The sequence below is a fragment of the Palaemon carinicauda genome, unplaced genomic scaffold (genome assembly GCF_036898095.1).
Source record: "Palaemon carinicauda isolate YSFRI2023 unplaced genomic scaffold, ASM3689809v2 scaffold201, whole genome shotgun sequence".
Taxonomy (NCBI): Eukaryota; Metazoa; Arthropoda; class Malacostraca; order Decapoda; family Palaemonidae; genus Palaemon; species Palaemon carinicauda.
Window position 1 is genome coordinate 49,809 of NW_027169602.1, and position 17,884 is coordinate 67,692.

The 17,884-nt window shown below is 39.6% G+C and overlaps 1 long non-coding RNA gene across 2 annotated transcripts in view; it reads right to left on the reverse strand.

The window, feature by feature from the left end:
- Positions 1-2,159: 2,159 nt before the first annotated feature.
- LOC137635954 (uncharacterized) overlaps positions 2,160-17,884 on the reverse strand; it is a 50,299-nt gene continuing 34,574 nt past the window's right edge. The window contains exon 4 of one of the 2 annotated variants that reach the window (XR_011042869.1): positions 2,160-2,296. This is a non-coding gene — a long non-coding RNA (uncharacterized lncRNA). Of the gene's footprint in view, positions 2,297-16,530; positions 16,830-17,884 lie in introns of those variants that run through there. The other variant, XR_011042870.1, reaches the window with a different exon arrangement.

Here is a 17,884-nt window from a genome sequence, read left to right on the forward strand (position 1 = left end):
ATACTGAGAAACATCTTACCCCTCTAGAGCAAGGAGATATAATGGGGGTCACGCGATAAGGGGTATGAGAGCCGAGAGAATCTGTGACTGGAGGAAGAGGTGACCATTTCACATGAAGCCGAGGAACATCATGATGGGGAGCTGCTTTACCACTGGCTTCCATTCCTCCATGATGCACTTTACAAACTAAAATTTCCTCATACAAGATACACAAGAACTTTAAGGAATGCACTTTGAAGGGTCTGTGCTGTATGCCACATCTTTTAAATCCAACAATATCCCTTAATATTTAGTCAGGTTCATCACCCTTGGCTTTTTTTTATTCACTTGCTAAATGGACTCTTAGCGAAATCGCTTCAAAGTAAGGAATGTCCGCCATCCTGGAAATGGCGCTGTTGTCATACTAAACAGTAGTACGAGAACGGGGGTAACCTTGATACGGCTCTCCTTCTGCCACACCACCTCGAAGCGTAAACGCTATTAGGGGTGCAGATTGCTATGTGGCGTGTGAAGAATACGTCCTCTGATATTATGCGATATCCTCGAGAGAAAATTTAAGGATATTCGTGCCAGGAGTTAGAATTCTCTGGGAATATCACTATAGTACATATATCCCTTAGGAAGCTACTTTAAGGAACTTCCATCAGGAAGACATGGCTTGAGCCCAAAAAAGCAACTCAAATCAACTTCACAGCCATTTCCTGATAGCCTTTGGCTGCAAATTTGTTTGCCATGATCTTCCCAGTCAGTATGAAGGCCACGCAAGTTTCCGGCAGGCATTCACCAGTCTATAATTTTAAGTCATTCAATGATTCCTCGACTAAAGTTTGCAATCATGAAACCCTTCAATTTCTTTGACATTGAGGGGAAGATCGTTATCAATGGCTGTCTTGAGATGTGCCATCACATGCCTACCATAATAGGCCTCAATTTTTTAACTACCTGGTCCTTTGGCTGAATGAGTTAAGGGGCCCGGCCAGTATGCCAATATATGGGGGTATACAAGAAACAAAATCTTGAAAAAAATTCACTGAGCTTCGTATGGCAATGGAGAATGCATATCAGAAATATTTTGTCAAAATTACTTACTTTCATAGTTACAGGGTAATTAGTAAAAGTAACTAAGCCAAAAACATTGATCCTAAAAGAAAATGAATTTCTTCTGTTATTGTAAATTTTGATAATTATTATATCTTAATATAACTAAACTGTGAGCAGTGGCATCTGTATAGATTCCACGAGTCACAGGACAAAGTATAACACCCTTCGGCCTTCAGTGCCAGCACAAACCTCAGGCAGAGTATACGTTCGAGTTTGACTTCTGACATACTCTCGCTTTTACGTCTTCTTCCTGGTTTCGGCAAGAGTTTCATCATGCCAAAAGGGAAAAGAAAATTTCAACATCTCGCCAACATTAGAAAATCGGCTCTTAATAAAGTTCAGAAGTGGGTAATATCGGAAATATTAGCGGAGTTAGTGAAGGATGAAGGAAAGACTGTCTCGCCTGACCAGAGATTTATCGATTGAAAGTTTTCTGGCATCCTGACATCTAAGGTCATTGACGCCGAGCCTGACCAGAGAAGCCAAAAGAAACAGATATGAGCAAAGTGATCTTCATTTATGATTAAATTACGATAAATAAAATTGTTTGGGTTTATTAACATAAAAAAAAAAATTCATAATCATGATTTATTAATATTGTCTATGTAAAAATACAAAGGAATACTTTGAATGCCCGTATCTCAAAACTGTACTTATTGACCTTCAAATTCTATCTTCTCCCTTAGTTTCAAAGATATAACATTGAAATTTGGTAATAAAACTTACGACATTAAAAAAAAAAAAAAAAAAAACCCTTCATCCAATTTTTATTTCATATTTTTTCTCAATTTTTTCCCAGATTTATAGGATTTAGTTTTTTACCATAATGCAAAAATTCATACCTAGCAAAGAAAAATTACTTAGAAAACCACTTAGAAGTCCCCATCAGGTCTGTATAGGGTAGCAATTCCAGGAGAGAGAATTTGAATAACGCTCATTTTCAGGATAAATCGCCCTGACGTCACAAAAACAAAGGTTAAAGGATAAACATCATACGAAATTTGGAGATGTCATAAATCACATTATTAAGAAGCAAGTCCTTTCTTAAAAAAATACCAGTTGAGGAAGAGCATGCCCAATCTCCACAGCTTCTTTACATCCAGTGAACAGGCAGCACTAGTGCACGTGGGTTGGTCGACATTAATAGCCAGGTTAAATAAGTGTCACGGCATTTCCGCATTAAATCAACGTACACCTGGGGAGAAAAAATACAAACTATTAGAATGGGGTGTAAAGAGAGAGTTACATATTCTATAAAATAGAATTTTTCTAAAAGTGTGGCTTAGAAAAAAAAAATATATGTATAGCTATCAGAAACTAAATATATTTACAATGAGCCATTAGCCTATCTGACCTTTGCTGCCTTGAGTCCAGGAGCACTGCATTCTACCTGGGTAATAAAGATCTTAGGAGGTATGTTTTTCCAAACCAAACCTGTCAATATTAATACTGTATAATAAATAAATTTAGATTTGCAGATGTATACTTAGACATTTATACACAGTAAATAAATTTATAATTTGGTTAAGCATATATACAGTATTGAACATTTTGTAATCAAGTAAAAACATTAAAAATTTCATATCAATGGCATGAACTTACCAGTTTCATCCATGTTTAAGAATTGTTCTAGTTTTCACCAACCTGCCTCCTGGATAATACAGAGAAGGTACGTAGGAAAAGTTTTCATTACCTCGTGGTCTGCAAAGCCCGACTCCAGTGTCATTTTGACAATCGACGAAAAACCGCATTCAAATTCTCAACCCAGCCTTTGTGGCCTCAGAAATACATGTGAATTGCAGATGTGGTATCTTGACTGGTGGTTGATCTCGCTTGAAATGGAGCAGAGACTAGGCTTTTCCCCTGAATGATGAGCATATCTATGGCTATTATTTTGCACCGCGGATACTCCTCAATCCCTATTTAACAAGACATTCTCTATTTGGATCATGCTCTTGTCCCATACCTTCAAATAGACATTTGCACTGTGGGGGGCATTTGCTGTCACGGCAGCACAAATCACCTTAGCATTTTATCTTGAGTGTACATCACAGGAACCTTGATCACCCATATTGTCCTCCTATGACTACATAAGACATCCTCTCCTTGCACTTACCAAGTACCTCTACCTTTTGTTTAGCCATGATCTTCCTCACCAGCTTAAAAGAGCTCTTAGTTTCTTCACCTACACCATGACCTTTAAGAGAGCTTCACCAGTGTCTCAAGCTAATAGATTCTTTTGCAATAAAGGAAGCAGAGAGAGAGAGAGAGAGAGAGAGAGAAGTGGCATTACACACTATAAATAACTAAACAGTAAAAGATGAAAAAGCTTTAATTTGTATGTTTACCTTATTCTTTATATTATATTTGATAGGTTATGAAAGAAAAAAAAAGCATGCTTGATGGCAAAATTAGTATTGCCTATTTCAATTCTACAAAGAACATTCATTCAGTTATAACAACACTAAAAACATGAAAATTTTATTCATTAAAACAATGCACTTGAATCAGAAAACTGCATACTTAAATTATATTCTAGTTAAAAAAATCATTAATTTCAAATCTTTTTTCCAAGTAGGCCTAATACTATCAAAATATGTGGCAAAAAATTACCGGTATTCCAGCCCTTGTATTTTGACAGTGAAAATCCCTGTCATTTTGTTTAGACAATTTTCCACCGACAGTGATTACCACGAGCCCTCACACTGCAAGCATTCTAGCTCGTCAATACCAAGGAGTAACCAGAATGGCGACATAACATGCACATATTTGGTTTTATAGAATACTCATTAGTTAATGATACAATCTGACAACAATAACAGTAAAAATACCTGTAGTATAGGTCTGTCTTACTGGACTCGTTAGCAGTGGGCTTTTCCCTTAGGGTTTTTTACTTAGTTATACTAGTTTTCCTAGTTATTTTGCCCACTTGTCTTCGATCCCCCGGTATTTTAGACTGTTTAGGTTCTTGGCCGTCGTACTACAATCACTTGTGATTTCCCAGGCTAGGTCTGCGCTGTCTTTTGGAGCTCCCCTTTGCGAAGGGTAATCTCATTTGGTTGGTACGCCGACTTCCTGTACTGCCGTTCCTCTTAGCCTTTGGGATTTCTCATTTGACTTGCTGCACTCAGGCCTAGCCTAACTTTCGCCGGCGTATCCGTTGGTCCGCCATGCTTCATTCGTTCGTGATTTCTCATGCTGGGTACTTGCAGTTCTTCGGAGTTCCCCTTTGCGAAGGGCGAGCTCAAAATGTCGGTGCGCTGACCTTATTGTTCTGCCGTTTCCTAGCCCCTGGGATTTCTAGATCGAGTGGCATCACTTAGTTATTTGTTTAAGATACTTATATAGAGTATGGGCATTCAACCCCATGTCGTTACCTCTTTCTGTGGTTGGTCTTTCCAGCACTGACATCGCAAATATTTTGCTTTATGATACTGTGTTTTTGCAATTGTTGTTGGTGAAGGCTAGTTCCCTCTGGGTTCTAGCCCTCCAAAGCAGTCAGCATGCTTCTCCATGCGGAGTAAGTTGTTAGACTGACGGCGGTGCCGGTACAAAACTGCCTTGTCGCCTCCTGCGGCATACTTTCCTCCTGTACCTGTAATAGTGATGCGTTGCTATTTACTGAGTACACCTGGGGAGAGAGAAGAGACATTATTACAATGGAGTTTGAAGACAGTTACACATTCTATAAAAATGCAAGCTTTACAAAAGTGGGTTGAAAAAAAAAAATCAAACTAAAATACCGTATATTCAAGACGAGCCCGAAGCCTACCTGACCCTTGCTGCCTTGAATCTAGGAGCATTACATTCTACCTGGGCAATAAATGTTTTAGGTTGTCTCCTCAACCAAACCTGTCTAGCAACCAAAACACACACAAGTAATGTACAATGAATTAGCACCTTTAAGCATACTAACCCTTTAAATTATGGTGCAGGTGCAAGACTATTTAATATGTAATGTACGTATGATAAATTACTGTACACTTACTGAATAATTGAGCGTATGTACAGCACTGAACACTTTTGTAATAAAGTAAAAACTATTTCATTTCAATGTCCATAAACTTACCAGTTTCATCCATGTTCCAGAATTGCTCTAGTTTTCACCAACACGCCTCCAGGATAATACAGAGAAGCTACGCAAGGAAAGCTTTCGCTGCCTCGTGGTCTGCAAAGCCCGACTCCACAGTCATTTTGACATACAACAAAAAACTGCGTTTAAAATTCTCAACCTAGCCTTTGTTGTTTTAGAAAACACATATGCAACTCATATGTGGCATCTTGACTGGTAGGTTGGTTTCTTATGAGCGATCGTACTAAAGTCTCCTACCATCAACAATCCGCACTGGCCAGCATGGTGACGAAAAATGGCCAAATGAAGCCTTTGTCCTGTGGTGTACTTGTAACGGCTGTAGTTCTGGTCGGCTGCGGTTAATCTCACGTGAAATGAAGCAGAGACTAGGTTTTCTCCCGAATGATGAGTGTGTATGGCTACTTCTTTCCACAGTGGATCCTCGATCCACACTACTACGTGTTTGGATCATTCTCTTGTCGCACAGCTTTGACAAATTCTTTGCATAGCATGGAGCATTTGCTTTCACTGCAGCAGAAATCTTAGACTTTTCATGTGTACCCTATAATATCGTTGTTCAGCCTAATGTCCTCATACAACTGCAAAAAACATCCCTTACTTGCACTTTACAAGTAGTGACTCTACCTTCCATTTCAGTCATGATATTCCTCACCTGCTTAAAAAGCTAACAAGACTATGGTGAAGCTCTCTTTAGAGCCATAGTGTAGGCAAAGAAACTAGTGTAATATTTCGTCATGATTAAGGAAGTCAGTTGAGAGAAGTGGCGTTACTTACATAAGTAACCAAATTGTAAAAAATGAAAAAGCTTATTCATTTTGTAGGCCTACATTACCTATATTTTATATTCAAGTAATAAAATTAGACAAACATTCTTAATGGCAAATTTTATGACAATTTTAATTCTACAATGCACTTACATTGCTACAATAAAATAATATACACTATGACAATTTTATTCATTACTACACAGCACTTAAATCAGAAAACTGCATACCATCACGTTATACTCTAGTTAAAATATCATTAATTTCAAAATTCTTTCAAAGAGTAATACTTTCAAAATAGGCCAAAAATTATTCCATATCTTTCATTTCGGCATTGAAAATCACTGTCACTGTTTTGACCCTTTTCCACCAATGGGAACTACCAGCAGCCCTCACACCAAGCTTTCTGGCTAGTCAAAACAAAAGCGTAATCAGAATGGCAACATACAATACTGTATACACATTTGGGTTCAAAAGTTAATACTATCAGACACTAACAATTAAAATAAGTAAAAATACTGTACCCGAATTGATCAAAGTCCAAGTGATTTAGACTCCTTGATATGATTTTTCGGCCCCTTCTTCCCCATACTGTCTTTGATTATCATTTAACAAATATCACAATACACAATTCACAAGATGTGTTTTCTAAGCACCATTTAGCACACTTGTCTAGCCATTCCCATCTCAATTTATGGGAGCTAAAAATTATACACAGGAAAGATTAACTACTCAACTTTCCAGAGGCAGAAGATGCTGGAGAATGCATGTTAAATCCTCAGAAATAGCGTCTAGAACACTAGATTAGCAGGGCGATACACCGTGCGAAAGCGCTACTGAATAAGGAATGAGTGGCCATTTTGGGCCCTGTAATAGTAGGGGAGGAAGGGTAACCTTGATAACGGCTCCCCTTCAATTTCGCCACTCTTCCCACTCTGAGCGAAAACTCTATTCGGGGTGAATATTGCCATGTGTCGTATCAAGATATACGTCCCGATATTATGCGATATCCTTAAGAAAAATTTCAAGGATACTCGCACCAGGAGTTAGAATTCTGGAGACCTATGGTCAATTCTCTAGGAGTATCACTGTAGCCAAATATCCATTAGAAAGCTGTCTACAAGAAGCTTCCATCAGGACGACATGGCTTGAGCCCAAAAAGAGACTTTTCGCTTTGCTTCAAAATCAGTTTTATAATATCTTTATTGTACCCTGATAAATAAAATTTGACCATTTCAAGTGGTTTTAGAAAACGATGATGCTGTATTCTAAGCAGCAACCAAGCAGCCCACGTGGATGTCACTACCCAAAACAATGCATTTCATAATAGCTCCAGTTTCATTGGATGGGCCGTTATAGCGAGCCAATCAAAAGCATCGTAACTTGCACTAAACATACAAGGAATCCTGGGAACGACTGTCAGTGGTTTTTTCTTTTTTTTTGCCAAACATGCTTGAGATTTCCTGGAAACAACAGCGATCAAACTGCGCAATGATTTAATAGGCTTGTCACAACTGAATGGAAGCATGCATGGTAGACTGAAAATTACACAAAAAAAATTACAGTGTAGACAAAGTCAGTATCATGAACTGTTCATGAAGTGACGACCACCCACATTACCCGGGGGAAACAATCGATACACAATTAGGAAAAATAAAATGTTTCAGACTTGAAAAACCGGATTTTCCGTTAAACTTGCATCCATATCAGTGTATTGAATATGAAGTGTACCTGTACAGTGCAATATTGTAAAATACTTTCAAAAAAGATTGGTCTACATAACACCGCTGGAAAAAAAACTTTTAATTTAACCCTTTTACCCCCAGGGGATTTGGAACTTTCCAACCCCTAACCCCCAGGGGTTATTTTTTTTTCAAGCACATTTTGCCTTTTTTTTTTTAAATTGCTCTAACAGCCTTAATTTTTGTCAGAGAGAGGTAAGGTTGGTCTCATTCTCTTGGAAAATGCCTGAAGTTTCTCAAAAAATGATCAAAATTATGCAAAAAAAAAATTGTAAATAGCATTTTTTTGCAAGGATGTACTGGTACGTCCATGGGGGTAAAGGGATGAGTTTTGTGAAACGTACCTGTACGTCCTTTGGGGGGTAAAAGGGTTAACATTGGGTTCCAAATACCCCGCATTATTACCATTCCCATATTTCTTAAATTTTTTCCCCCATGCTAAATCACACTAAAAAGTATTGCATGAATTCCCTCATTCAGCTATATTCAGCAAGCTGTATCTAGCAACTATTGACCTGGTGGCCTGGGCACACAGGCACTGCCAATCAATGTATAGATAAGCTTTAGCAAGTTTCTCAGCAACAGTTTCATTATATTAATCCGTTGTCTAAGCTATATATTTTCATATACAGTAGAGTAAATTAAATTCAAATCTTTACTATTTTTTTTTTCGTATAATCAAGAAGTTGTGTGTTTTAGTCTGTCATCTGGGTCCTGGAGAGTATTTTTATCTAATAAAAAGCTTGCATATTTTGCATATACATTGAAAATTATTGCCAAAGGGGTGGAGATTTATCAGCCATACGAGTTAACTTGACAACTACTCCCGAATTGGCCAGAATAAATTCGGAGAAAATATATACAGTCCTGTATACATACATACATACATATACCAAAGGCACTTCCCCCAATTTTGGGGGGTAGCCGACAACAACAAGAAACAAAACAAAAAGGGGACCTCTACTCTCTACGTTCCTCCAGCCTAACCAGGGACTCAGCCGAGTTCAGCTGGTACTGCTAGGGTGCCACAGCCCAACCTCCCACATTTCCACCACAGATGAAGCTTCATACTGCTGAGTCCCCTACTGCTGCTACCTCCGCGGTCATCTAAGGCACCGGAGGAAGCAGCAGGGCCTACCGGAACTGCGTCACAATCGCTCGCCATTCATTCCTATTTCTAGCACGCTCTCTTGCCTCTCTCACATCTATCCTCCTATCACCCAGAGCTTTCTTCACACCATCCATCCACCCAAACCTTGGCCTTCCTCTTGTACTTCTCCCATCAACTCTTGCATTCATCACCTTCTTTAGCAGACAGCCATTTTCCATTCTCTCAACATGGCCAAACCACCTCAACACATTCATATCCACTCTAGCCGCTAACTCATTTCTTACACCCGTTCTCACCCTCACCACTTCGTTCCTAACCCTATCTACTCGAGATATACCAGCCATACTCCTCAGACACTTCATCTCAAACACATTCAATTTCTGTCTCTCCATCACTTTCATTCCCCACAACTCCGATCCATACATCACAGTTGGTACAATCACTTTCTCATATAGAACTCTCTTTACATTCATGCCCAATCCTCTATTTTTTACTACTCCCTTAACTGCCCCCAACACTTTGCAACCTTCATTCACTCTGACGTACATCTGCTTCCACTCCACCATTTGCTGCAACAACAGACCCCAAGTACTTAAACTGATCCACCTCCTCAAGTAACTCTCCATTCAACATGACATTCAACCTTGCACCACCTTCCCTTCTCGTACATCTCATAACCTTACTCTTACCCACATTAATTCTCAACTTCCTTCTCTCACACACCCTTCCAAATTCTGTCACTAGTCGGTCAAGCTTCTCTTCTGTGTCTGCTACCAGTACAGTATCATCCGCAAACAACAACTGATTTACCTCCCATTCATGATCATTCTCGCCTACCAGTTTTAATCCTCGTCCAAGCACTCTAGCATTCACCTCTCTCACCACTCCATCAACATACAAGTTAAACAACCACGGCGACATCACACATCCCTGTCTCAGCCCCACTCTCACCGGAAACCAATCGCTCACCTCATTTCCTATTCTAACACATGCTTTACTACCTGTGTAGAAACTTTTCACTGCTTGCAACAACCTTCCACCAACTCCATATAACCTCATCACATTCCACATTGCTTCCCTATCAACTATCATACACTTTCTCCAGATCCATAAACGCAACATACACCTCCTTACCTTTTGCTAAATATTTCTCGCATATCTGCCTAACTGTAAAAATCTGATTCATACAACCCCTACCTCTTCTAAAACCACCCTGTACTTCCAAGATTGCATTCTCTGTTTTATCCTTAATCCTATTAATCAGTATTCTACCATACACTTTTCCAACTACACTCAACAAACTAATACCTCTTGAATTACAACACTCATGCACATCTCCCTTACCCTTATATAGTGGTACAATACATGCACAGACCCAATCTACTGGTACCATTGACAACACAAAACACACATTAAACAATCTCACCAACCATTCAAGTACAGTCACACCCCCTTCCTTCAACATCTCAGCTTTCACACCATCCATACCCGATGCTTTTCCTACTCTCGTTTCATCTAGTGCTCTCCTCACTTCCTCTATTGTAATCTCTCTCTCATTCTCATCTCCCATCACTGGCACCTCAACACCTGGAACCGCAATTATATCTGCCTCCCTATCATCCTCAACATTCAGCAAACTTTCAAAATATTCCGCCCACCTTTTCCTTGCCTCCTCTCCTTTTAACAACCTTCCATTTCCATCTTTCACTGTCTCTTCAATTCTTGCGCCGGCCTTCCTTACTCTCTTCACTTCTTTCCAAAACTTCTTATTCTCTTCATATGACTGACCCAGTCCCTGACCCCACCTCAGGTCAGCTGCCCTCTTTGCCTCACGTACCTTGCGCTTTACTTCCACCTTTTGCTCTCTATATTTTTCATACTTCTCTATACTATTACTCTGCAGCCATTCTTCAAAAGCCCTCTTTTTCTCTTCCACTTTTACCTTCACTCCTTCATTCCACCATTCACTGCCCTTCCTCATGCTGCCTCCAACAACCTTCTTGCCACATACATCACTTGCAATCCCAACAAAATTTTCTTTTGCTAACTTCCACTCCTAGTCACTCTCCCCCCAGCTCCATCTCTTTGTTGCTGTCTCACAGGATACTTTTACAGGAGAGGGGGTTCCCAGCCCCCTCGTCCCGTCCCTTTTATATACAGAGTGAAAACCAAAAGTTAAATTTTCCAAATAAAATTTTTTTTAAAGATTTGTATTTTTCCTAGCTATATAAACCTGAGGAATTTTCATGGGTTTACTCCTCAGTCATTCAGTCATGACCAGAATTTAAGTTGTGGGATTCTGGTAATATTTATGGGTACCAGCTATCCCACCCAGCCTAAAAATAACCAGCCCATTCCGCAAGACCACCGAGCTTCCATCATGGTCAAGACTTCAGGGGCGGAAAATTTAAAATGAAATTGGGTTTTGCATAAAAAGGAAAAATACAAATTTTCTTCAAAAATTTTAGTTAGCTCCTAAGCAAATACAAACCCTTATCATTTATACAGTATAGGGAGTATTGCTTGCGTGGGAAGACATCCCATTTAGCAGACTGGCATCTCTAACCCTTTACCACAATAAAAAAAAAAATAGATCTATGACCGCCTTGTATGCGAGGCGAGGTCAAGAAGTCGACCCCAAGCAAGTCTTAGTGTCACTACCCTCAAGGATTATAAGACCACAGCAATATTATATAATTTTAACACTGTTCCAAAATTATTAAAAATAAAATATCACATTTAAAGTCTCTTACCAGAAAAGTGTTTCTTCAATGTAAATGCAATAAAGAAGGATCTGAATGCGAGATCTTGTCACCAGAGAAGGCTGCTGCTTTTTGCCTTTGGAAGAGGAACAAGCAGATGGGGAACTATATCATTAAGCAGCTTTATTACGACGGGCATATCTCATGTCACTGGGAAGGCGGCCACTCCCTGCAAAAAAAATCACATTTAGAGAAAAGGGTGGGTACATCAGTTACCATGACAATCCAGGCATATGGTATAGGATTGACCTCGACCCAGCTCATCAAGGTACCACAATGTCCAAGGCTGGAAAAGGTTCTCATACTACCAAGAGCAGCACTCACAATCACTACACACATTATGGGGAAAAAAAGCAAAAAGCTCAAACACAAAGCACAAACAAAGCTCATTGAGGAGGCTGTCGTAAACAAATAAATCAGGCAGGGTAACCAGGAGGTAAGTCATGCCCTCACGCCATTTCAACCACTGCTCCTCAGAGCGCGCGAGATAGCCAGTAACCAAACGTTACCAGAATCCCACAACTTCTTTATTTTTTGTCATTACTAAATGATAGGGAGCAAGTAACAAACCTGCATGTGGTGTCCCCGTTATTCCACAAGGAGACTTATGCTACAACATGCAATACCTTAACTATAAAGGGGTGGTAAAAGGATAAACCTTCGACCCCTGACCAAGATGACCAAATTCAAAATCATAAGCTTCAATGCTGAAGGCATATCTGCAACCAAAATAGAACTTGTCAACTTGGGAGGTGATATACTCGGTCTACAGGAGAGAAGGATCTGGTTCTGCTAAGAATAGCTGACCTGCAACTAGTATTATACCACTCAAGACCTGTTCACAAGGTGGAATTTTTGTTAGAGAAATCCATCCTGAACAGCAAAGATCCATCCTGAACAGCAAAGATATCTCAATTGGAAGGCTAGGAATCCTTCAGGTGGATACTGAATACTTACAATCATGAATGTATATATATACCACCAACAACAATCTTCTAATGGCCACAAACTCACCAACTAGGAAACAAGGCATGACTTTCTATTGGTGACTTAATAGCCACACCACCACCTGGGGCTACAGCCATATAAAGTGATGTAAAGGTCTTTAAGAACTGGGCCACAACCAATCACTTGACACTCCTGCACGATGCAAAATATAAAGCATTTAAGAACGCAAGCTGGAGAGAGGGATATAACCCGGACTCTGCATTTGCTTCGTCAAGATGTTACCGAAATGTTGAAAACTGGACCAGTGACCCCATACCAAAATTGTAACTCCAACCAATAATCGGCAAAACCTGTGATCATACCCTGACAAACTAAACCCAAATACAGCTTCAACTTATGCAATGCAAATTGGGAAAGCTTTGAATCAGATCTGGAGATTGGGATATCCAATATCAACACAATCTAAAAGCACTACAAGTATTTCCAATCTGGTTTGAAAGCTTCCAAAGAAATTCATCCCTACAGGCTGCAGGAGGAGCTACATCGTAAGTCTCAATCAACAATCTAAAAGTACATGAAGTACATCCAGGCATATAACGAAGATCCCTTTACTGAAAGTACTGGGGAACTTAGGCTCTTCTGGCCTCAATCAGCAACTTAAGAAAACAACGCTGGCACAAAGTCAACTTTCATAGACGACCCATAACAGCACCAAAGTCCGGGCAACCATCGATAAACTGAACTCTTAAAAGTCCCAACCTCGATTAGCTGCCATAACTCCTATCCAAATAGTGCACATACTGCTGCTGAATAGCAAATCTCACAACAAAGAGCTGGGTTACCTAAAGAAAACAAGACAGGACATGGACCGTATCATGCAAGAGTGACGAAAACTTCCAACTGTTCACCTAAGAACTAAATGCTGCCATGTAACATTTTAAATCTGGGAAGAAGGCTAGCTTAAATGGCATAACAGAAATGATCTTAAAATTTAGAGACAATAAAAGCATGGTTCCTGTTGCTATTCAATTCCTAGGTAACAGCCTACTAATTTCCAAACATTTGGATTAAAGCGAGAGGATTGGCCTTGCTTAACCCAAGGAAAGAACACTCATCTCTCAAAAGCCATCGACAAATATCCTTACTCTATCCTGTACAAATTATACGAACAAATGATCTTAGCCTGTATCCAACACACTGTTGAACAACTGTCGACAGACCAAGCTGGCTTTAGACAACGTTGTTACTGCTGCAGTCTGGTATTAAACCTGATGCAATACATGAAGGACTGGTCTGAAATGAAGCAAATCACTGGCACAGTCTTTGTCAACGTTACAGCGGCATAAGACATTGGAAATAGAGCGCTCATCCTGAAGGTGGCCCAAACTACACAATACCCACATACTGTGGTCCACTTCATTTAACCACTGCTTACCAATCAGCAATTTTTCATAGAAATGGATGGAAAGAAAATGGAGGATAAAAAACAACGGCCTTCCACAAAGGTCAGTGCTGGTGCCAACGCTATTCAACATCATACAAATGACCAGCCGCAGAACCAGAACATCCTTAGTTACACGCAGATGACTTGTGCATTTACACACAATCCTACTCCTTCACCAACACTGAAGACTGAAGTGACCCGACTGCCCTCCCCACCTACTACAATAAGTGGCACCTAAATGTCATTTCATGATGCACAGAGGTGGGTGCCTTCCATCTGAACAATCACAGGGCAAAGAGAGCTAAAAATCAAATGGGATGACAAAGAACTGGAAATTCACCCCTACCCAGTCAACTTAAGGTGTCACCCTTGACAGAATGCTCTCCTTTAAAGAGCACACAAAAGCAAACAAAGTACCAACTAGGAACAACCTCCTTAGCAAACTCACCAACACCAGCTGGGGAACAGACCCCGAGACAAACAGCCCTGGCACTATTACTCTATTGCGAAGTACTGCGCACATGGACAAGATCATGCCATGCGTGTAAGGTAGACCCACCTTAATGGCACCCTAAATTCAATACATACCATCTTTAAACAATATAGTCTGTATCCCCACCACCCTATATCCAACAAGAAATGCTAACAAACCTGAAAGAATAAAACTGACCCTAGGTATCAAACTCCACAATCACCAGAAAGCAAGGTAGAGACAAATCCCACAAAAGCTTCACAACAGTGGATGGACTAGAACTAATCTGGGCAGCTGTCCACAGCATAGAGAACTGGCAGAGGTGCTGCCAAGCTCCAACGAAGGCTTGCCCAGCAGAACAACCCTCACCAGGAAGGACAAAAACCCCAAACAGATTAAGGGTAAAAGTAGGCAAAACTGGAGATAACTGCCAAAAATTGGGATTAGCCACCAACCCTGAATGCCCATTTGAGCCAACACTACAAACAATGGAACATCCTAAGAGGGTGTCCACTGGGCCCTCATTGCTCAGATCAAGACAAAGTCAAAACACCACCACCCACCTGTGGGTTCGACATTGGCACGATAAGATATGGTGAACTAAATGACTTGGGAGCAAACCCATATCAATGTTGATAGTTTGTATTCATATAGAAACAAAGATGAATATCAAGTTATAAATATACACTCAAGCCTAATGATTCTCTCCCGCTCTGTGGAGAGAATCAATTTACTTTATATTTTTTAAAACTTTTGTATGCTATTATATGTCCATGATCCTACTCTTACAGTTATTGCTTTTACACCCATTGTGCAACGAGACGAGAGACCTCCCGACTTTTCCATTTGGTTCAATTAGTGCCAAATGGTTTGCTTCCCTTACCTCTCTGTCATGATGGACACTAATATGGAAGATATTTTTCCTATTCATATTTAATGATTGGAACAATTTTGTAATTATATTTTGATATTCTAATTACTTTTAGAGTTTACTACAATTATTAAAAATTGAAAAAATATACTATATATAAAAAAGTAAATGTATAAAATAAAAGAAATAATAAGAGTTTTACAACCGAATTGTTAACGCATAATTGCATGAAACTGATTGGTGCTGCAGTAATGATTGTACATCCTTTTTAATGAACGTCTCCAAGGAACACAGCTTTCATCAACATTCACGACAATGATACGAGTGCCAAAGTTACGAGCAGTATATTAGATTTTAACTAAATCACTTATTTGCTGGATTCAGTGTCACAAGCAAGAATCTTGACCATGTTTTTCAATGAATAACTACATTGCACGAGTGTTAAACGAACCTGTTACTTCAATGCAATCCAATGCCTTTCAGTTAAGAATATTCTAGTCATACTGTATAAAATTTCTGACAACTATCTTATTTGCGAACGTAAGCTGCCCTGATCATAATTTCAAAATATCAAATACCAGTATGTCACACACTACCAACTTTCATTTGCAAAAAATCCTCCTATCAACCAATAAATTTCTTACAAGGATGATTCAGTATTCTGTAACACATTTCTATCTGTATATAAACAAAAGGAAGATCTTAAGATTGACAAGTACTAAAACCAGCATACTGTAAAACAAGAAAAGCAAGTTTTATTTTTTACTTGCTTTAACGGATTCTTATTTTCAAATTATACAAAAAGTCCTCAACACAATTATATATTAACTATAACAAAGAAATAATATCAGATCAATACATTTATTAATTCAATATATCGTAGTGTGTGTGTACATAAAACATTCTTAAAAGTAAATTCTGAATGCTTTAAAAATAACTATCTCGCTCTTTTGGTGCAGGAGAAGGGCTATTGTTCATGGGTCTCTACCTCCGTTTACTCACTTGCTGATGGGGTAAATTCAGCATGAAACTCATCAGTTCCTAATCATGCACATCAAGCAATTGAAGATGTCATCATCAACCACTTCCTGGAAACCTTTGGCTATAACTGAAACTGGTAAAGTCCTTCATTAGATGACATCAAAGGTAGATCGTCATCGATGGGTGTCGTGTAGTCCTGCCATCACGTCTGCTGGAAAGGGCCTTGCCTCCCTGTCCATTGACTGGATGAATGCAGTGGTGTTTGGAGGAAAGAAAACCTTGCACATTAGGATGCAGCACTTTGATAGAGGATGGGCATTATCAAGTGTCAGCAGGACCTTGAAACCACAACCCTTCATTCTGCAAGTACCGCTTAACCTTCAGCATGAAGCAGTAATGAAAACTCGAAGAGCTCGCTCGTCGTTCAAGCCTCCCCCTTGTCATCCAGCAAACATGCATTGGAGTGAATAGCGATTTGCCAACTTAAAGCCAGGCCAAATAATGCAACCAGTGGCACTTCAGCACAAAATATACGTAAACCTGGGGACACTAAAACAAGTTGTTAGAATGGGGATTGATGTGACAGTTGCGTAATATCTTAAAAGTTTTGTCTTCTTTCCTCCCGTTCTTCCTACATTAAGTGGTCAATTGCCTGATGTGCCCTCTCCAATGCCTTCTATCAAGGGCATCCTCTTCCACCAAACCACCTCTCTCCATATCCTTCACCTTATCTCTACATCTAATTCTGTGCCTACCTGTCTATCTTCCCCCTAAATGGTTACTCCCAAGCCCTCCTCATTCCCTCCCAACCGTCCATTCCCAACACTTGCCCACACCATCTCAAGTCATGATACTTACCCACTCTGTAATCTTTACTATGCCTGCCACTCTTTTCATTTCATTTTCCAATATTTCAAGCAGTATTATTCCCTTAACACATCTCTATACTCTCATCTCTGTTCTCAAGCTTTGCCTCCATTTTCAGTCTTAAAGAGTCCACATTTCCGATCCATACATTAACATAGATCTTGTTACTGTATTATAGATATTGACTTTATTGGCATTCTCTTATCACATTCCCATCCTGCTACCTCCCTCCCACTTCTCCCAGGCTGATTTTATCCTATTCTCAACTTTAATCTCGCATCCTCCTTAATTATAGTAGATCCAAAGTATCTAAAATGTTCCAACTAGTTTATAACAGAAGCCTTTACTATTATGTATGGCTATCCTGTCCCTGCATTCCTTACAGCTCACCATAGCTCGTGTCTTATCCACATTTACCCTCAAACCACCACCTCTCCAAAGTCTTGCCACTCTACCACCCTTCCCTGTAGGTTTTCCTCATTTTCAGCAGTTATCACCAAATCCATCTACATAAAACAACTCCCACAACTCTTCATTTCTGTTCTCTTCACCTGACACATACAAGACCAGCACAAATAGAAATGAACTTAATGCTGACCCCTGGTTGTACTCCAACACTAACTTCCAAGATTTTGGTTTCCCAAACAGTTATTATTTTTGTCCTTGTTTTTTTGTACATTCATCTCTACCATTCTAACCAACTCCTCCAGAACTTTCCTCTTCAAGCA